At 40.4% G+C, this 15,587-nt stretch overlaps 1 protein-coding gene across 3 annotated transcripts in view; it reads left to right on the plus strand.

The window, feature by feature from the left end:
* The window catches only part of SETBP1 (SET binding protein 1), a 380,272-nt gene that overhangs the window by 250,107 nt on the left and 114,578 nt on the right, over positions 1 to 15,587 (plus strand). The window lies entirely within an intron of this gene.

Below are 15,587 nucleotides of genomic sequence, written 5' to 3' on the forward strand. Positions count from 1 at the left end.
CCTCCTCCTTTGAAGGAGTGGAATGAAGAGCAAAGCCGCAAGGGAGGATAGCTAACAAATTTTTAAAACCTCACTGTTGCTGCATAACTTCTTCTTTAGGGCCATCTGTAATTGTTGCTCAGTGCCTTCACTGCAGAATGTGTCCAAGGCCAGCACTGAGCCCTGATTTCTGCACGGGGTGCCCAGTCCAGGGCTCCCAGAACCCAGCTGGTGGTGTAGAGAGGCAGGGGCAGGGAGGGCAGAGCCTGCTGCTGGACCAAGGCAGATCTTGGAGCTGGTAGCAGGATTCTAGCTCAGCAGATCCCCAGCACCTGAATGACACAGTCAGAAGGCTTCTGGGACCCTCTGGAAGGATGTAGCCACCTTGATACTCTCCCATTAGTCCTGCCAGGCCTGCTCCATGACTGCCTTTTTTTTTGTTTGTTTGTTTTTTTGTTTTTTTGGTTTTTTTTCAATATGTGAAGTTTATTGTCAAATTGGTTTCCATACAACACTCAGTGCTCATCCCAAAAGGTGCCCTTCTCAATACCCATCACCCACCCTCCCCTCCCTCCCACCCCCCATCAACCCTCAGTTTGTTCTCAGTTTTTAAGAGTCTCTTATGCTTTGGCTCTCTCCCACTCTAACCTCCTTTTTTTTCCTTCCCCTCCCCCATGGGTTTCTGTTAAGTTTCTCAGGATCCACCTAAGAGTGAACACATATGGTATCTGTCTTTCTCTGTATGGCTTATTTCACTTAGCATAACACTCTCCAGTTCCATCCATGTTGCTACAAAGGGCCATATTTCATTCTTTCTCATTGCCACATAGTACTCCATTGTGTATATAAACCACAATTTCTTTATCCATTCATCAGTTGGTGGACATTTAAGCTCTTTCCATAATTTGGCTATTGTTGAAAGTGCCGCTATAAACATTGGGGTACAAGTGCCCCTGTGCATCAGCACTCCCGTAATCCCTTGGGTAAATTCCTGGCAGTGCTACTGCTGGGTCATAGGATAGGTCTATTTTTAATTTTTTCAGGAACTTCCACACTGTTTTCCAGAGTGGCTGCCCCAATTTGCATTCCCACCAACAGTGCAAGAGGGTTCCCGTTTCTCCACATCCTCTCCAGCATCTATAGTCTCCTGATTTGTTCATTTTGGCCACTCTGACTGGCGTGAGGTGATATCTGAGTGTGGTTTTGATTTGTATTTCCCTGATGAGGAGCGACATTGAGCATCTTTTCATGTGCCTGTTGGCCATCTGGATGTCTTGTTTAGAGAAGTGTCTATTCATGTTTTCTGCTCATTTCTTCACTGGGATATTTGTTTTTCGGGTGTGGAGTTTGGTGAGCTCTTTATAGATTTTGGATACTAGCCCTTTGTCCGATATGTCATTTGCAAATATCTTTTCCCATTCCGTTGGTTGCCTTTTAGTTTTGTTGGTTGTTTCCTTTGCTGTGCAGAAGCTTTTTATCTTCATAAGGTCCCAGTAGTTCATTTTTGCTTTTAATTCCCTTGCCTTTGGGGATATTCCATGACTGCCTTTGAAGGGGCTGCCCTGTAGCTCCATACCGTTTTCTCCATTTCTCTAAATTTTCTAAGTCAACTTACAGTTCTCTGGCGAGAGGCTGGTTTTTTGTGGGCCACATAATTGAAATCCCAGTTTTTGTCATTTTTCCCTGTACTAGTAACACATTTCCAGACCCACAGAGGAAGCCCCTTAAAGTCTGGGAGCTGTGGGAGTGGGCCGCCAAGAGCTCCCTTCCAGGGGCACATTTACTCTCGGTTGCAGGGACCTGGTCTTCAGATCTAGGCCAATGCATGAAGCAATGCTTGTCTCCTTGACTTGCCAGAACTATCTAAGACTTCAGCTCAGAATAGGAAAGCACTGCCTAAGAGAATAATGTATTTTGTGCAGAAGTGAGCTCCCCATAACTGCATATTGTCGAGTAGCTCCCAGGGAGGCCATGAAGAAAGACCTTGAATTCTGAACATTGGCTTAGTTTGAGTAGGAGTGGCAATAGACTTAGCCAAGAGGGTCTCTATAATGGGTGATTGCAAGAAGGCACCATCTCAATTTAAGTGAGCTCTCCTTGGTTAATGTCTCCACCACAATCTCCATTTCTGCCAGATGTTGCTTTTCAGAAAAGCAGTTTACTGAAAAACACATAATTATGATAGCCACATTTATATAATACCCCCTGTTGGCCAGGCACTAGATTAAATATTTGACACCAACTTTTAATCCTTCCACCGCCCCCCCTTTGAGATAGGCACTGCTAACAAACAATCCTAAAATTTGTATGAGACTACAAAAGATCCCAAATAGCCAAAGCAATCTTGAAAAAGAAGAACAAAGCTGGAGGCCTCACAATCCCTGATTTCAAACTATACTACAAAATCATAGTAATCAAAACGTATGGCATTGACTAAAAACAGACACATAGATCAATGGAACAGAATACAGCCCAGAAATAAACACATGTATATATGGTCAACTAATTTACAACAAAGGAACCAGGAACATACGATGGGAAAAGGACAATAAATGGTGCTGAGAAAACTGTACAGCCACATGCAAAAGAATGAGATTTACACCGTACACAAAACTAACTCAAAACAGATTGCAGACTTGAGCGTAAGACCTGAAACCACTAAACTCCTAGAAGAAAATAGGTAGTAAAGCTTCTTGACATAGGTCTTGATGATGATTTTTTCAGTCTGACACCAGAAGCAACAAGAGCAAAAATAAACAAGTGGGACTACATCAAACTAAAAAGTACCTTCACAGCAAAAGAAACCAACAAAATGAAAAGACAACCTACCAAATGGGAGAAAAATATTTGCAAATCATGTATCTGATAAGGGGCTAATATCCAAAATATATAAAGAACAAAATATATAAAAAATATATAGGGGCACCTGGATGAGTTAAGTTCCTGATTCTTGGTTTTGGCTCAGGTCATGATCTCATGGTTCATGTGTTCAAGCCCCGCACTGGGATCCGTGTTGGCAGTGTGGAGCCTGCTTGGGATTCTATCTCTCCCCGTCTCTCTGCCCCTCCCTCACTTGTTCTGTCTCTCTCAAAATGAATAAACTTAAAAAATTTTAAATACACACACACACACACACACAATTCCATAGCAAAACAAAAAACAAAAAGCAGAAAAAAAACATAATCCAATTTTAAAATGAACAAAATATCTGAATAGACATTTCTCCAAAGAACACATACAGATGGCCAACAGGTGCATGAAAGATCCTCAACATCAGTAATCATCAGGGGAGGGCAAATCAAAACCACAGCGAGTTATCATCTCATACCTATGATGTGGAGAAAAGGGAACCCTTCCTTACTCACCGTTGGTGGGAATGTACATTGGGGCAGCCACCATGGAAAGCAGTATGGAAGTTAACTCTGAAAAATCAAAAAATAGAATGACCATACGATCCAGCAATTTTACCTCTGGATATTTATGCAAAGAAAACAAAAACCCTAATTAGAAAAGATGTATGTACTCCCATGCTCATTGTGGCATTATTTGCAAAAGCCAAGATATGGAAGCAATATAAGTGTCCATTGATGGATAAATGGATAAAGAAGATGTGGTATATGTATACATTTATGTATATATATATATGTAGTGCAATATTATTTTTTTTAAATTTTTTTTAACGTTTATTTATTTTTGAGACAGAGCATGAACGGGGAAGGGTCAGAGAGAGGGAGACACAGAATCTGAAACAGGCTCCAGGCTCTGAGCTGTCAGCACAGAGCCCGACGCGGGGCTTGAACTCACGGACCGTGAGATCATGACCTGAGCCGAAGTCGGATGCTTAACTGACTGAGCCACCCACGTGCCCCTGTAGTGCAATATTATTTAGCCCCAAAAAGGAATGAAATCTTGCCATTTACAACAACATGGATGGACCTGGAGGACATTATGCTAAGTGAGTAAATCAGACAGACAAATACCGTAGGATATCCTATATATGGGATCTTAAAGGAAAACAAAACAAAACAATCTCATAGATACAGAGAACACATTAGTTGCAGGATTGCAAGAAGTGAGGTGCCTGGGTGGCTCAGTTGGTTAAGTGTCTGACTTCGACTCAGGTCATGATATCACAGATCATGGGTTTGAGCCCCATGTCCAGCTATGCGCTGACAGTGTGGAGCCTGCTTAGGATTCTCTCTCGGTCCCTCTCTCTACCCATCCCTGACTTGCGCTTTCAAAAAGCAGTGGGGGTAGAAATAGTTGCACTGTTGGTTGTTGTTGTTGCTGTTGTTGTTTCTTATAGATTTAAAAAATTGAGTATGTTTTTAAGAGGGAAAAAGGCACTGCTGTTAGTTGCTAGATGAGGAAGACAAGATACAATAGGCCGTTGACTTGCCCTGTTAATTGTGGGGCTGTGAAAGAGTCCAGCATAGAGCCCAAGCTCCTTCACTACACTGCCACCTCTTAGCTGTCCTTTGGATCTCAGGAATAGTGATTCTGGTCAAGGGCCTGGGAATAGAGGGGCTACTAGACCACATCTCAAATGGTTGGCCTTGGGCATCACCTTGTAGCTTGGTAGAAATGCAGAATCTCAGTCCACCCCAGACCTCCTGAATCAGAATCTGCATTTGCACAGGATACCCAGGTGAATCCTGTTCAATTTAAATTTGAGAAGTTCTGAATTCCAATGTCACTCACCTGTTTGCTCTGGTTCTTTTCATCTCTGACTGCCCTATCCCTTAATCTCCCTCCCATAGTTGAGATGGGGAGGTAGAGGGAACAATGAACAGACTCTAAAATCTAAAGTAATGTCCGTACTCTTATTGCTTTGGTAAATTGCTCTCACCTCCAGATATTTTGGTCAGTCCTCATTAAAGTCCTGATTTTTACTGACTGGGAAAGGGACTCAGGCTAGTTGGAAGGGAGGGAAGCAGCAGAGAACAACGGTCCGGTCCCCTTGGGACCAAGTCCTATCCTGGGTCCCTGGGTCCTGCCTACCGCCACTCTACACTCGCCCACTCCCCACTCCCTTCACTGTCTGCTTCCCTTCTCTGTGGAGCATAACAAAAGGTGGCTCCCCCACCAGGAGAGTCCAGATTAGTCCCTGAACGTGACAGTCCCTCCAGCCACAGCCGATGTTATTAATTTTTAAAACAAACTTCCTGATTGAGGTTCTGGCTGCCTCTAAATTGTCTCTACAAGGAGACTGTGTACTAATTAACCCATAGAAACAATCAATGATGTACCTTTTTCAAGTTTCAGGGTGATTAGAATATGAAAATGAAGAGCACAATGGTGCAGATGTTTTAAAATCACAGCAGACAGCAATTAGTGACACGGAAACCAGCTGCTTATCTCTCCAGATAAAGCCTCTTAATAGGGAATTACACTGGAGGAGTCATTACCCAGATGGATCTCGTATGATTTACAGAGGAGGCGGGGCAGCGCTAACTTTGATTTGTGAGCAGGTTTTTGTCAGGCTTCCTTCCTTACCTCAAACAAGGTGGATTTGTGGCTGGGAGGGAGGCAGGCTTCACCTTTCTACCTTTTGGCCCAGGGCAGGGATGTTGCCAAGAATGGGGCCTGCAGAAGCCGCAAGCACCTGCCTCCTTGATTCAGGCTCCATTGTTTAGGGATCAACTCCATCAGCTGTCCTTGTGCAAAGGGGAGAGGGAAGACTCTGGGAAGGGGAAACAGTGAGTAAATGGCTGCCTCAGGTGTTCATTGGAGAAAAAAGTCCCTAAGTTCTGCAGAGTGGCTTTGGGGTGTATGGGTGCATGTACGTGAGTGTCGGATATAAGGAGTTCTTAATCATTGTTTGAGATAGTCTCTCTCTCTCATGTAATTGAGGTAAAATTTACATATACTGAAATGTACAGATCTGAAGCATACATTTAAGCAGTTTTGACAATGTATTTTGACAAATGTAATTTGAAATCCTCTCGTGATTTAAAGTATGTCCATTATCCCCAGAAACCTCCCTCCTGACCCTTTACAACCCCACCACCTATTCTAGAACTTTATACAAATGGATTTGTGCAGTATATACTTTTTGAGAGTCTGGCTTCTTTAGCTCAGCATTGTTGTGTGTGTGTGATTTATGTATGTTGTTGACTATATCTACACTTTTATTTTTATTGATGAATTTTATATCCCCCTGTTGATCAACACCTGGGCTGTTTCCAAGTGCTTTCTACTCAGAATTAAGTTGCTATGAAGGTTCTATGAAAGTCTGATTGTGGATGAATAATTTCTTCTCTCTTGGGTAAATCTGTAGGAGTGGAATTGCTGAGTCACAGAGTATATTTAGCTTTAAAAGGTGTGGCCAAATCAAATTCCAATGTGGTTGTACCATTTGACACCTGCTCCAGCAATGGATGAGAGTTTTAGTTGCTCCATATCTTTGTTAACACTTGTCGATCTTTTTAATATTAGCCATCCTATTAAGTACATAGTAGCATCTTGTTGTTGTTTAAATTGGCATTTCCCTGATGACAAATGATTTTTCAGGACATCAGCAGGTGCTCACTGATCATTTCTACTTCTTTTGGCCCAGAATATTTGGGCAAAGGTGTTTTGCTGGTAGGTAATGTTCAGTTGACTGAATGTTGATCCAGTCTTCCATACAGTTTTTTTCCAATTTCTTTGGTCAGTTTGTTCCAGCAGGAAAAGTGTCAACATTCTTTTATTTTTTTAATTTTATTTATTTTGAAAGGGAGTGAACATGAGTGGGGGAACGGCAGAGAGAGAGGGAGAGAGAGAATCCCAAGCAGGCTCTGTGCCAGATGCTGAACCGACTGAGCCACCCAGGTTCCCCTTAAAATCCTTTTATTGTGGAATTGTCTCTTTCTTTAATTCTTAGTTTTTGTCTCAAGTATTTGAAGTTTTGAGTTGCAAACAAATTTAGTAGTATTATCTTTTCTTGATAAATTGACTTTTTTTTCTTATCATTTTGAAATGCCCCTAATTATCAGAATACCTTTTGTCCTGGTGTCTATTTTGCATTGCATTAATTGTCTCCAGTATTCTTAATGCTTTTTGTATTTTATCTCTTTCCATCCTTTTACTTTTAAGCTGTCTGCATTCTTACATTTAAAAGTATTTCTTGTAAACAGCCTACAATTGGGTCTTACATTTTTGTTCAGTCTGACAATCTATCCTGTGTGTTGATGTTGTTGTTTTGGAGTTGTTAATACATTTCAAGTCAATGTAATTACCAGTAGTGTTCAGTTTATCTACAATGTTATGTTTTCTCTTTGTCCTCTTTTCATTCTTTTTCCTCCTTTTCTGCCCTCTTTTGGACTAATTAAGCTTTCGTTAGTATTCCATAAGTTTCCTTCTATTGGCGCTTTAGATACATGACTTTGTTTTATTTTTAGAGGTTGCTCTAGAGATTACAATGTGCACCAAGTACCAAGCTACTGTGAACTATTATTACATCCCTTCAAATATAAGAACTTTAAAAACATATACAGTGGACCTTGAACAACAAAGGGGTTAGGAGCATTGAGCCCTGTATGGTCGAAAATCTGTGTATAACTTGTAACTCTCCCCAAACTTAACTCTACTGATAGCTCACCATTAATTGGAAGCCTTACTGATAACATAAACAGTTTATTAACACATATTTTGTATGTTTACTGTATAATCACAATAAAGTAAGCTAGAAAAAAGAAAGCGTTATTGAGAAAATCATAAAGCAAAGAAAATACATTTACAGTAGTGTATCGTATTTATTGAAACAAATTTGCATGTAAGTAAACCCATGTAGTTCAAACCCATGTTTTTTGAGGGTCAAGTATACTTCCATATACAACTCTCTTGTTTCTTGTTTTATTGTTTTACATTTTATTTCTATAAAAGTCATAAATTCTATGATTTATTGTTATTATTTATGCTTTAAGCAATCATTTGCCTTTTAAATTGTATGTGTGCCCACATATTTTCCATTTCCATAGTCTTCATTTGTTCATGTAGATCTGGGTTTACATTTGGTATTATTTCCCTTTACCCTAGAGAACTTCCTTTTACATTTCTTATAATTTTGGTCTGTCAGCAATTGATTCCTTTAGTTTTTATTTATCTAAAAATATTTTACCTTCATTTTTGAAGGATATTTTCACTGGTTATAGAAATTTAAGTTGACTGTTCTGTTTTTATTTTATTAACATGAAGATGTTATTTCATTATCTTCTGGCTTGATTTTTACTGATGAGAAGTCAGACGTTATTTTTGTCATTGTTTCCCTATGATGATGTGTCTTAATTCTCTGGCTGCTTCTAAAACTTTTATCTTTCGGGGGTGCCTGGGTGGCTCAGTTGGTTAAGTGTCCGACTCTTGATTTTAGCTTAGGTCACAAACTCACAGCCTGTGAGTTCAAGCCCCATGTCAGACTCTGCACTGACATCATGAAGTCTGCTTGAGCTTCTCTGTCTTCTTTTCTCTCTGCCTCTCCCCTGTTCATGTGTGAGCATACACTCTCTCTCTCAAAAACAAATAAACATTTTTTAAAAAACAACTTTTACCTTTGGTTTCCATCAGTGTGTTTACAATGTGCCTATATGTGGTTTATGTGTGTGTTTATTCTGTCTATTGAGCATCTTAGCTATGTGAATCCATATGTACTATTCTCCTCTACTTCTGGGAAGCTAACTATATATGTTAGACTTATTGATACTTTTCCACGGGACACTGAAGCCTTGGTTTTTTGTTTGTTTATTTTTGTTTGTTTTTTGTTTACATCTTTCTCCCTTCTTTCAATTTGGATCATTTCTACTGTCTCTCCCTCATGTTCACTGAACTTCTCTTCTGCATTGTCCTATAAGCTGTTAAATACATCCTTTGAATTTTTCATTTCAGATATTATATTTTTCCAATTTAGAATTTTTATTTGGTTATTTTGGTAGAGTTGTCTCTCTGCTGAGATTCCCCATATATTCATCGATTATGTTCAACTTTTCCTTTCAACATTTGAACATTTTCATAATGGTTGTTTTGGGGGCCTTGGATCTGTATCTACTCTCTTGGTTTTGGGTCATATTTGCCTATTTTGTTGCTTGTCTGATACATCTTTTATTGTCCTGGATATTGTAGATATTATATTGTGTAGATTCTGGGTTTTGTTGTTTTCCTTTAAAGAGTTTGACTTTGTTATGATAGGTAGTTAATTTACTGGCAGATTAGCTTTATTCTACTGAGGATTCTTTTTAAACTTTGTTAGAGAGGGATTAACATAGTTTCTATTCTGGGGCTAGTGTAATCCTACACTTAAGGAGTACCATTTCTGTAATATCAACTAAATCGGGAATATTTACTTAAGTTACCCCACTCTGGCTAAGCAGATATCCAACACTGCCAGGTATTAGTGATCTCAGAACTCTGTGTTCAGCTTATGGACCCCTAGTAGCTGCACTCTGCTGGTTCATGGAGTCTTGCCCTCAAGTGCAGATTAAAAATTGGCCAAAGACATAAGAAGATCACTATAAAGGTTTCTAGGATTTCTTTTCTACATGGCTTCCTCTTCTCAATTACCCTATCTCTCATATTCCAGTTCCCTCAGCCCCATACTCTGATCTCTGTTTCTTCCATGCAGTGAGATCACAGATTTCTGGCTTCTACTTTTCTGGGTCCATGTTCAGAAAGTGCTCCCAGCCAAAAAAAATAGGGATATGGAGGCCTCATGAGTTTCCTTATCTCTAGAATCACAGCCCATATTATCTCTTGTCCAGTGCCTGAAAACAGTTGCTTCATATATTGTGTTCAGTTTTATATTTGTTTCCAGGGAAAGGGTAAGTCTAATACCTATTACAACATTGTGGCTGGAATGAAGTCAATGATCATTTTAAATTATTCAGAATTGCCCTGTACTCAAGGAAACATATGTTAGGGGCCTCTGTCTTTGCACCAGCTGTTATCACCCCCAGGAAAAGGAGTGTGTTAGTATCGCTCACAGCCCCCAAACAGCATATCAGGAATAGTTCCTATGGGAACTAAATCAAGGTGACTTCCCAGGGCAATTCATGTGACAGGAAATGAGGACACTTTCACTTTATATACATAATTGAAAACTTTATGTTCGTTTAGTAGCTGAGTAGTGTTTCTGTTCAGGCTGCTATAATGAAATACCATGGATGGGTAGCTTATAAACAACAGAAATTTATTTATCATAGTTCTGATGGCCAGGAAGTCCAAGATCAAGGTGTTGGCAGATTCACTGTCTGGTGAGAACCTGCTTCTTGGTTCAGAGATGGCTCTCATATGTCTCTTGCCTCACATGGAGAAAGAGAAGAGAGTTCCTTGGGGTGTCTCTTTGGGGTGGAGCATTAATCCCATTCATGAAAGCTCTGCCCTCATTACCTAATCACACTGTGTTCCCAAAGACCACATTCCCTAAAACCATCACATTAGGGCTTAGGATTTCAACACATGAATTTTGGAGGGCCATAAACATTCAGTCCATCACACCCATGGAATCAGAGGATCATAAGACCATGGTTCAAATAAGGTAATAAGTGGCATTCTTCTATACCTACTGTTAGCAAGTGCAGAAATGAACTGGGTTGAGGAGAGATCCTCTGGGGTCAAGTTCAATGGAAGCTGATATATACATTTTTCCTCTTCATGAGCCTAACGGGTCATTCTCAAAGTCTTTCTTTAAGTGATAGAACCATCTCTCCCCAGCCCCTACCTCATAAATGAAATCCTTTGCAGGGCTGTTATGTTTATTTGAGGGTTAAAAGAATGATGTGGAGCATCTCTCTTGCCCCATCCACTGGCTATAGTTCAGAAATGTCTTTACAAAATCCTAGGACTCTATGGAACACATTTGAAAACCACTGAACTAGAGCATATCCTGATAATATCAGAGCCTCCCTAGTCCCTAACCCAGACCCCTGTCTTTGATATAATCCAGTGATTCTCAACTTTGTCTGCCCATTGGGATAACCAAGAGCTTTGAACAAAGTACTACTGTTCAGACCCCACTTCTAGAATGCAGATTTAATTGGTCCAGGTCAGATCCCAGGCATGGTATTCTTTATGAAGCTTCCTGATGATTCTAACGTACAGCCAGGGTTGAGAAGCTTTCATCAGACAGTTTCTGGTTACATTCCTTGTCTCCCACACTCAGTTCTTGCTCAGGCTCGAGCACTTGCTTTGAGCCTCAGAGATAAATGCCAGGATACCCCAGGGCTCTGAGTATTGGCCTGCATGAGTTGGGGAAATAGAAATCCCAGGGTGCATTCCAAAGTCTTTCTGGGAGGACAACATACTCATCCACCCACACCATTGACTTTTCTGCCCACCTCACCTTGCAGTGTACTTGGAATATCTGAACAGGGTACAATGTTAGAGTGTCTTACTATGTAAGTTATAAAGAGTTCAGAGAGCAAAACAAGAATGCTCACTGGTGCCAGATTGCATATCCTAACAGGCCTATGGTGATTTGTTCTGCACATTTACCACCAAAATGTGCTACAGATGTCATGGCAACCACAGAAGAGCCCCACCCCAGAGGAATTATAGTATTGAAACATTAGATCAGCGCTTTTAAAACTTGATTGTGCTTCAGAATTATCTGGAGAGCATGTTAAAACGCACATTCCTTGGTCCCACTCTAGAAGATTGCAATCAGTAGGTCTGCAGTGGGGCCCAAGGATCTGTATTAACAACCAGTACCTTAGGTAATTCTGGTACAGTGGCCCAGGATCTCATCTTGAGAAGCATCAATTGCCAAATTAAGAGCAAAAGTTCCCCTCATTCCTTCATACCCAGGCATATTTTCCTACTCTTGTAAAGCAAAATATCTTACAAACAGTAAATTTAAATTATCAGTGTCAGCAGAAAGTAGCACAAACACAGCTAACCCAAAAGAGTAGTTTATCTCCCACAAAGTCATGCTTGATTTTTGATGAGTTATATGATTTTTCTCAGACCCAAATAGCCCTCTTCTCTCATTGTGACAACCCTTACTTTAGATAAGCCATAGATAAGACTGGGTGACTCATTTTCTTCCCATTTGTATGGATTTTTCAAGTTTTTATGCAGTGATCTCATGCTTGTTCTTAAAAGTAGACAAAAATCAAGTGCTTTTTACAAGGTAATCTAACTTACGCAAAATTTAAATGTATATGATCTATTATACATTGTGAAGTTATCCACTTCACAAAATAATTCTTCACATTGCAGAAGAACTTGCTTCCATAAACACATCCTTTAGAAGAGATATCTGTGTAGTTTTCAGAATGGTGGTTCAGTGATGAGCATTTGGCATCTAGGCTGAAGGGGCCCGGAAAGCATTTTTCTTATAAAAGTAAGCCACACCTTCAAAGTGACTGTATGTTTTCAAACAGTTCACGGGGGCGGGGGAACAGCCAAGAGAAATGCTGGGCTTAGTTGGTACTAAAAGTTTTCCACAAAATAATCAGCCCAATGTAGAATTCCATCAGGACTTGCCTTATTTGGTAACCATTTTAGGCAACACCCCTGCCATGGATGAAAGGTAGCAAAGAGGCTTTAAAAGATTCAGGTCTTACTCCCAGAAAAATGTAGAATCTAAGGGGGAGATGGAAACATGTGCTAAGTAGATCAATAAAGCCCTCAGTCAAAGACCCCCCTGGGGAGACTGACTGCTGGAAGGGTGGGAGGGGGAGCCCCTAGCTTGCCCCAGCCAGCATTGAGCTAGGGGCCTGTTTTGCCACGTCCATCTCTGTCTCAATGGAGTAAGTACTCAATTCACAGTGAAGGACATATTGGAACTGACAGCCTTACCATTGTGTATATAATATGTCATGGCTGACAGATGAAGAAATGGGATTCCGTGAAATGCAATGGGATATAGCCATCAGCCAAGGCTGGAGAAAAGCCGTGTTCTCCTGGACCCCTTAGAGAACACTCCTCAGTTCTCTTTGCCCCTTCACTGCAACCCATCTCAGTGCAGGGTTTAAAGCACCATTTCCCCCCATTAGTCCTGATCCTTTGTTGTGCTTCCCTTTTGTCCACCCTGCCCTTTGATTGTGCAGCTCTCCCAGCAGGGCAAATTGCAGCTGAAATGGTAGAAACAATGAGATCAGGCAGTGTCCAGATGGAGGCACTGGGAACCAGGCACACTTAACTGCATTACTTTCAGCCGGTCTGCCCTGGGTATAAGTGAGCAGGCCCCACCTTTCAACTGCCGGAGTGAAATCCACCCTCCTGACAGTCACATGGCTTTCCCCAAAGGCAGAGTTAATTGGAAAGTGAAATAATTAACAGGAGATGAGAGAGAACTAAGTAAAAATTGCATTGGAGGGGAGTTACCTTGCAAATGCCTTTAGTCCTTAAGTATTTGGGAAAGATTTTTTTGTTGTTGTTCAACACCTAATGCATTTGAGCACTCCAATTTCCTTATAAGCATTATCAAATGAATGATTGGCAGTTTATTATCTTCTGTGTGCAGCCACATATTTTATCATGGCAATAGGCATCTCAAACATGATTTTGCTTATTCACTCAACAAACATTTATTGGGAACTTTCTGGGTGGTTTGCTTTGTAGTAGGCATAGGGGATAAGAAGATAAATGAGTCTCTGACCTCAAAGTACTTACAGTCTAGGAGAGGGAGACAGAAAAGTACACAAATAAATGACACAAAGCATTATGGGGATTGTGATAGATGTCTTTATGAGAGACAATGGTGTTTGCAGAAGGGAATGGCATAAGGAATTAGGCTGCAGGGGGTAACTGTGTTTGAGACAATATGTTGTAATATACAGGCCATTAATCTCACTATTGATAAAAAATAAAATATCCCCATAGCAAAATGTGTGTTCCTTCATTTGTTCAATAAATGTTTATTCAGTAAAAGTGCCTACTACTTGCCAGGTACTGTGCTTGGTACTCGTGTGATGGTGTGTACAGGCTAGAAAGGGAAACGGGCTTTAATTCAATTAATGCACAAATCAAATGTAAAATTAAAACTAAAATAAAAGTACAACAAAGATGACATACCTGGTTTCATGAAAACTTCTAACAGGAGTACTTCTCTAAGGTAGGGGGCCTCCCTACAATCGAGCTGAGATTCAAATGTGAAGAGTAATAATTAAGGATTCTGCTAGGTTCCAAGAAGAAAAAGACGGAGCAATCGAGGGAAACTGGGGGGATCAGAGACCAAAAATTCCAGTTTCACTATGAAGCCCCAGTGTGGACTTCAGTGACCAGATCTAGAAAAGTGTGGGGAGGTGTGGCAAGAAAGTTGGGAGGGGGGGCAGGGGAAACGGGTGACTGTAAGTCCTGCTTTGCCGGAGTCCAAACTAGGAACTCAGATTTTTCTTTTTTTTTGCACTGTAATGTTTAAGAAGTGCCAGCACTAACTCTCAGAAGTGTTCTAGTATGAGTTACCGCTTATACTGTTGCACTAAAGAGTGAGAATTTTGTTTCCAAGCCCTTTTGTAGACCTGTCATCCTGTGAGTACACACACAGTGCCAACTAAAATCTGAAGTACAAATGACAAATTAGCAGAGCCCTGATTCATAAAAGATAAGTGGCATTCAACATTTTATGCCATGAATAAGATTCCTGTATTTTTTAAAAAATGGGACAGCAGCTTATGTCCACAGCAGTCATTTCTAGCAAAGCCAAGTGCAGGATTAGTCTAGATGTTGATGATTAGTGATGTCCCCTAAAACATTGCAAGATGAAGAAAAAGTAAATACAAAAAAGTAAATTTTTGTCTTAATTTTCTCCTAGGCACTTATAGGCTTAGCCTGGGGACACTGTCTCATGATACTTAAAAAACAGAGTCCAATACTGGAAGTATAAACAGGATTTCACAAAATCAGGGAGGCAGAAAATAACTCTAGGGATTCCAGGAACCACTGTGAAAAAAACCCTACTTGCTTTACTGCATTGAATTTTACCCATAATGCTTTCTGACACCTGTGTTTTGATTCTTAATAGGGACTATAAGCAGTGTTTTCTAATGAAGCGTGAATGCTAGAACATCAATGGCAAATAGGCACAGATAGATGATAGAAACATGGGTAGATACATAGATAAAGACAGATACATATTACAGGTTAAAACTTCCTAAGTCCACTAAGCCAACCATCATTTACTTCTCAGTGGAGATATTATCCAAAGCTTTCTTCAATTTACTAGTATTTTCCATTCTTTAACACATCTTAGGATAATGCATCCTGTATGTTTACTGCTTGTGTTTATAAAACAGTACTTACGATAAACTTTGAAGAATGCTTCTTCACACTGGTGGCATGGCTTAAAATCTATCTGCAATAATGTTAGTGTATCTACGTTAAAAAAAATTGGGTTAATGTCTTGGGCAAGCTGGGTGGCTCAACCAGTTGAGCATCCACCTTCAGCTCAGGTCATGATCTCACGGTTCATGAGTTCAAGTCCCTCATTGGACTCGCTGCTGTCAGCACATAGCCTGCCTCCGATCTTCTGTCCCAATCTCTCTCTGTCCCTTCCCAGCTTGTGCTCTCTATTAAAAATAAATCAACCTTAAAAAACCTTTTAATATCTCAAAAAGACATTCATTAACTACTCCCTCTGTGACTTTGTAGGCACTGGTTATGTCTGGCCTCTAGCACAGGTTCTGCCTTTCCGG

The sequence above is a fragment of the Puma concolor genome, chromosome D3 (assembly GCF_028749965.1).
Source record: "Puma concolor isolate L17-30 chromosome D3, mPumCon1.1.hap2, whole genome shotgun sequence".
NCBI classification, from domain to species: Eukaryota; Metazoa; Chordata; class Mammalia; order Carnivora; family Felidae; genus Puma; species Puma concolor.